Genomic DNA, 7,196 nt, shown 5'->3' with positions numbered 1-7,196 from the left:
GCTCCGACCGTGAGACCTAGGAAGCCATGGCGCCTCGTCAGCCCCCGGCCGTAGCTTGGTACTCGTCTGCCCTGGACTCACCGAATGTGTCGGAGGCGAGCCTCGCCCGGTTGCGCCGGATGGCGGCGGCGCGGGGCATCGACGGGGCGAAGGTGTTCAAGGCCGGCTCTGCCACCCCTGAGGGTCAAGGGAGCACCTTCTATCCGTTCTTCATAAGCGCCATTGCTGCTGGCCTGGTGCCTCCCTTCTCCGAGTTCTTCTTCTCTATCCTCCGCCATTATAAGCTACAGGCTCTACATCTCTACCCCAACTCCGCCCTTCTCCTGGAAATCTTCGCCTATTACTGCGAGGCTCACGTAGGGGTGCAGCCCTCAGTGGCCTTGCTGCGCCACTACTTCTACCTCCGGACCTCTCGCGGTCTTGCTTCCGCGTGCGCGAGCTTCATCGCGTACGGTGGCACCATTGCCATCTCGAACCCCGGGAAAAGGATTGAGGGCTTGAAGAGCAAGTGGGTCTTGGCGGATGCTGGGCACATCCACCCTCGGCTGATCTTGCCCACGGAGCAGCCCACGAGCTCCAGCGATTGGGGTCGAGAGGAGCTCGCGGACCCCTGCGCGAAGCTGGTGTTGGAGAAGATGGACGCGGATCTGAGGCCGGCCAACATGGCGGCGGCGAAACTGACTGGCGCGTCGCTGCTGAGGGAATTCCTGGAGCACTAGCTGGCTCCGCTTCGGCAGTACTCACTTCCGATGTGGAGGCCCCATCCGAGCCCCGCGGCCTTGGCCGACGGAGATCTGGCTGCAGTCCTCCAATCTCTGGTCGGGGGTGATGTGGCAAGGTTGGAGGGCGCTCCTACGCCCTTGTTCCTCCGCGACGACTGGGAGCAGGTAGTGGAGTCCATGCCCGTCGTCAACAGGGATGGGCCCGTGCCCATGGAAACTCCCGAGGAACCGGTGGACGTGCCCTCTGACGACTCCAGCGAAGAGGAGGAAGGAGGGGAGCGGGAAAAAGGGCCTGACTCTGAAGCAACTGACGAAGAGTCGAGGGCTCCCCTCCCCCGGTGCAGGTCACGCATTCTCCGCCTCTCTCCGAGCGACGACAACGAGGATGATGACGAGCAGGACGGCGGGAGCTTGCCCCCGATCCCGAAGAAGGACAGGACCAGGCTGATCTCCCGCGGGTCTGCCCCGGCCCCGAGGCGGACCGCAGACGCACCTTCCGCTTCCAAGCTCCCCGAGGTTGACCCTTCCAGCCGGCTTTCAGGCTTCAAATTTGGCCGGAGGCCGCTCGAGCTCACTGGCGACGACCCGTAAGCGTTTGATTCTTGTCTTTATTTCTCGTTCTGCTTCTGAGGCTTGACGTCCGCATCTCTTGGATAGGCTGGCGCCTGCAGCAAAGAAGTCGAAGGGAGCTCCCGAGGTTCCATCCATGGCAGCGCTTCTACCCGCGAAGGAGGGTGACCGCGGCGCACGGGCTTCTCCTGCCCGGTCGTCCTCGCGAGGCCTGGCAGAGCTGGCTGGGGCGAGCTCAGCCCCCATGGCCCAAGTGACTCCCGAGGTGCCTTTGCCTGCTGCCGCCACTACAGCCGTTGGGGCACAGCAGACTCCGCCTCAGGATGCTGTGGTCGCGCTGCCGCCTTCTCCTCCTACTCCACTGGCTGCTGTCTCTCCGACTGCTTCTGCCGTTCTAGATCATGCTGCTGCTGAGCTGGACCGGCTGCGGCAGGATCTTGTAGGATCGAAAGTATGTCTAGAGGGGGGTGATTAGACTACTTGACCAAATAAAAACTTAACCTTTTCCCAATTTTAGTTCTTGGCAGATTTTAGCTATTGTAGGACAAGTCAAGCAATCATCACACAATTCAAGCAAGCATGCAAAGAGTATATTGGCAGCGGAAAGTAAAGCATGCAACTTGCAAGAATGTAAAGGGGAGGGTTTGGAGAATTCAAACGCAATTGGAGACACGGATGTTTTTCCCGTGGTTCGGATAGATGGTGCTATCCTACATCCACGTTGATGGAGACTTCAACCCACGAAGGGTAACGGTCGCGTGAGTCCACGGAGGGCTCCACCCACGAAGGGTCCACGAAGTAGCAACCTTGTCTATCCCACCATGGCCATCGCCCACGAAGGACTTGCCTCACTAGCGGTAGATCTTCATGAAGTAGGCGATATCCTTGCCCTTACAAACTCCTTGGTTCAACTCCACAATCTTGTCGGAGGCTCCCAAGTGACACCTAGCCAATCTAGGAGACACCACTCTCCAAGAAGTAACAAATGGTGTGTTGATGATGAACTCCTTGCTCTTGTGCTTCAAATGATAGTCTCCCCAACACTCAACTCTCTCTCATAGGATTTGGATTTTGTGGAAAGAAGATTTGAGTGGAAAGCAACTTGGGGAAGGCTAGAGATCAAGATTCATATGGTAGGAATGGAATATCATGGTCTCAACACATGAGTAGGTGGTTCTCTCTCTGAACATATGAGTTGGAATTGTGTATGTGTTCTGATGGCTCTCTCCACGAATGAAGAGGAGGTGGAGGGGTATATATAGCCTCCACACAAAATCCAACCGTTACACACAGTTTTCCAATCTCGGTGGGACCGAATCAACAAACTCGGTCGGACCGAAAAGGTAAACCTAGTGACCATTAGAGATTTTCGGTGGGACTGACATGCAACTCGATAGGACCAATATGGTTAGGGTTTGGGCATAACGTAATCTCGGTGAGACCGATTACACAAACTCGGTGAGACCGAGTTTGGTAATAAGCTAACCAGAGAGTTGGTCAGGCAAACTCGATGGGACCGATTTGCTCTTTCGGTGAGACCGAAAAGTTACAAAAGGGAAACAAAGAGTTTACATTGCAATCTTGGTGGGACCGATTCGCTCTTTCGGTGAGACCGAAAAGTTACGAAAGGGAAACAGAGAGTTTGCAATCCCATCTCGGTGAGACCGAGATCCCTATCGATAGAACCGAATTGCTAGGGTTTGGCAGTGGCTTATGACAAGTGAAACTCGGTGGCGCCGGATAGAAAGAATCTTTAGGACCGAGTTTGGCTTAGGGTTTAGGTCATATGTGGATATGGGAAAGTAGTTGAGGGTTTTGGAGCATATCACTAAGCACATGAAGCAAGAGGCTCATTAAGCAACACCTCATCCCTCCTTGATAGTATTGGCTTTTCCTAAAGATTCAATGTGATCTTGGATCACTAAAATATAAAATGAAGAGTCTTGAGCTTTTGAGCTTGAGCCAATCCTTTGTCCTTAGCATTTTGAGGGTTCCACTTTCACATCCATGCCATGCCAATCATTGAGCTTTCCTGAAATAGTCATCTTGGAATAGCATTAGCTCAATGAGCTATATGTTGTTATGAATTACCAAAACCACCTAGGGATAGTTGCACTTTCAATCTCCCCCTTTTTGGTAATTGATGACAACATATAGATCAAAGCTTCGACAAATGATAATAAGCATGAAATATATCGTCGCTTTGAGAAGTATGTGACAAGTAAGAGCTCCCCCTAAATTTGTGCATATTTAAAATTTGCTTTGGACTGCAAATGCACAAAGAGTTAGAGTCATGGGTTACTCTTCCATGTCACATACATCTGTGTGGAGCGCTTAAAATGATAAGAATGAAATACATGCACTCATCACCAAGAATAATGAATGATCACATAAGATAGATAAGATGATAATATTAAGCAAACATTAAGTGTAGCTTATGATCAAACACATGATCATCAATGTCTCACGAGCAATGACATAGTATCTCACACAAAAGCAAACAAAGTTCGAAAAACCACCAAATAAAACAAGAGAGAATAAAAGCAACACTCTCTCTCGAAGCCTATGATCTATACATTTTCTCCCCCTTTGGCAACAAGTTACCAAAAAGTTCCTAGAAAATGCATAGTGCTAAGTCGACACTCAGGCTTGATCTTCAGGTGGTGGTGGAGTCCGGAGCACTCCAAGGACGAAGCCTTCTATAGACGTGGTCGGAGTCGAGGCTGAAGTGGACGCTGGAGCTGGTGGAACTGAGGCTGTAGCTGGTGCAGACGTGGTGGCTCTGGGGTCAGCAACTGGCACTGCAGACGACCTCGGACCTCGTGGCACTCTGGCAAAGGCATCAGTTGTAGTCTTGCCTCTCCTCTCCTGAGTTTCATATCCTCAGCCACAGGATGAGCATCGTTGTGGTCTGGGATCTTGGGCTTGAGCTTTCTAAGAACATTCTCTTCTTCTTCTACTGCAGCTTCAGGCACTGGGGCATTGTTCTTCTCAGTAGCTGGGATGCTTCTTGTGTTCCTCTTTGGCTTTGGCTTTGGAGCTGGCTTGGCCTTGGAAGCAGCTGCCCCTGTTCTTATGGCATCACCCATCAGCTTGGGTGCCTTAGGTGCTGGTGCAGCTACCTCTTCTTCTTCCTCCTCGTCTTCCATGATGGAAGCCTTGCCAAGCACTCTGGCTACAGTTTTCTTCACCCTTTCTTTCCTCTTCTTGCCTTCAGTAGCAATTGGCTCAATGGGAGTGGGCTTCTCAGTTGAAGCTCGGGCCTTTGACATAGGCTGCCTGCCTTCTGGCCTTTTGATCTTCATCCCTGGTTTTATGCCTTGTGCTGGCTCAACTCTCTTGGAAGTTGCTTCCTCTTCTGCCACATAATCCTCATCTTCTGAGTCTGAGGTTCTCTTCTTTCTCTGTCTTGTGGCAGCTTTAGGCAGATTGCTAGGAGTGCTCCTGCTGCCATCATCTGAGGAACTTGAGGGACTAGTGCCCTCACTCATCTGCACTTGCTGCGCTGACAAGTTCTGGCTATCACTTTGGTCTGACATGATGCAAACTCTGACTGCTGACCCCGTGAATAGGTTATAGATGAGATAGAGTGGATAAGCATCACAAAATGCAGAGATTTTTGCAAAAGAATAATTCAAAAACTTAGTTTTAGTTTCCCACTGAAAGCATCTCGGATCTACCGATTTCTAAACTCAGTGATACCGAAGCAGTTTTGGCACCTAAACTAGTGAACTCGGTCAGACCGAGTCACAGTTCGGTGGCACCGAGACTGCTAGGGTTTCACAGAGTTCCAAAATCGGTCACACCGATAAGTAATTCTCGGTCAGACCGGGTCTCACTTGTGCAATGGCATAAGCCAAATCGGTGGGACCGAGTTTTTCAACTCGGTGGGTCCGAGATGGTTTCGGCGGAAACCTAACCCTAAATTTTTTGAATTAAACCTAATCTACGAGTTAATTGACTGGATAGAAGTTTAACAAATGTGGCAAGAATCATGATGATCACAATGTGCTAAGAATCGGATTGGGGAATAGCACAAAGATCGAGTCCATACCCTAGTTCGGCGGAGACTCGCTACGGCGGCAACGGCGGGGTTGAATTTCCGTTGACGGCGACGGAGACCAACGACTGGAGGCGGCTGGCGGCGAGGAGACGATCTGGAGACCAAGTTGGCAGAGCAGGCTATCGCGCGGGCGAAGGGGTTCGGAGAAATTTCCAAATTTTTGCCCGTGACTGTATATAGCCCGACCCTGTCGGTGTGACCGAGTGGAACAACTTGGTGGCACCGAGATGCAAAACTGTATACAGTTGTTGCAACTCGGCGTGACCGAATGGTTCAAATCGGTTGCACCGAGATCGAATACCTAGATCAACTTAATGATCTCGGTAGGACCGAAAGTAGGGTATCGGTCAGACTGAGAATCATAAAGAGGTTTTGGAAGTTTAAGTCTATGACGAATCGGGGACTCCGAGCGCTCCTCACACAGAGTGGTTCGAATCTGACTTGATCAAATTTTGTGATGTAGCATGAATAGAGTTTGAGACGAGAAAAGCATAGATAGCTTGAGGAGGTTCTTAGGCATTCTTGTCCATCCACTTGGCAAAAGGAAATAAAACCAAACAATCAAAACAACAAGTGGATGTCCTTGAATGAGTAAAATATGCAACCAGCATGCTCACACAATAAGATGGCAAATGAAATATGTGACAAGGCATGCACAACCAATTCTAGCATCTATCAAGCAATTTGCGATGACAAGGTCATCTATATATGAGTATATTGACTTAGGAGTCAAGTGAGAACACTTGATCATAGGTCATACTCATTGTTTAAGCTCAAGTGGGGTTACCACTTTTACATAAAGCATTGTTGTGTTCACATCTTTAGAGTTGCTTTAGCTCAAGTCTTAGAGTAAAGCTCCCCCTAGATGTGATATCCCCCCTTAGAGGGATGAACTAACCTCGGGTTTTGTCGATGATGACTTCATGTAGATGTTGAAGATGTGGATGCTCAATGTTGATGTAGATCACTTGGAGCTATCCATTTGAGTGAATTGCACTTTCAATACCTACATGGGTTAGTCCCACAAGGAACAAACAAGGATATCCATAGACATAGAGTGATGCACACACAAGATGATGTCCATGAAATCTTTTAGGTTACCTTGTCCCTTGTCTTACCAACAAGAGGGTTTGTGACTCCTTGAACTAGTGCAAGATGTGGAAGTTGATTGCACTTGTTCTTGCCAAAATGATAAGAGTGAAGTATGTTGGCGGAGTCACCCTCAAGAACTCTCTAGTTCTTCTTCTTTTGGATCCACACCATCTTGATGGGAATCCTTGGAGTTGTAGTCGTACTTGATGACGTGGAACTTGAAGTAGTCTTGGGAATCCACTTGACTAAGGTCTTAGGAGCTTCTTCAAATGCATCAATTTCCTCTTGAAGCTTGTCCTTGCCTTTTTGCTTGTAGTCTTGTGGTGGAAGATCATCTTGAGCTTGTGTCCCCTTGAAAGAAGTATCATACTTCTCTTGTTGAGGAACAAACTTTGTCTTGGGGTATTGATCTTCTTCCCACTCAACTCCATTGGCATTGAACTTTCGTTCAAAACCAACACCTTGATTCTTCCGGTGCATTCCTTGCTTACGCACAATTTCCTCGAATTGCTTACTCCCGGCAAGGCTTTTGTACACTCCTTTCTCTATAATTCCCTTCAATAAGCTATTTTCTTGCTCAAGTATAACTTGGCTAAGAGAATCATTAGTGGAATCAAGAGAACTACTAGAAGCAACAATATTGGATTTAGCATGATCATTGTTACTACTAGAGGAAGAATCTTTCTTGTTCTTGTTACTAGACTTGACTTGAGGCATGTAAGTGGATAAGAGTAAACGCTTGGCAATGT

This window comes from Triticum dicoccoides, chromosome 1A, assembly GCF_002162155.2.
Source record: "Triticum dicoccoides isolate Atlit2015 ecotype Zavitan chromosome 1A, WEW_v2.0, whole genome shotgun sequence".
NCBI classification, from domain to species: Eukaryota; Viridiplantae; Streptophyta; class Magnoliopsida; order Poales; family Poaceae; genus Triticum; species Triticum dicoccoides.
Note: the sequence above shows the minus strand (reverse complement) of the source record.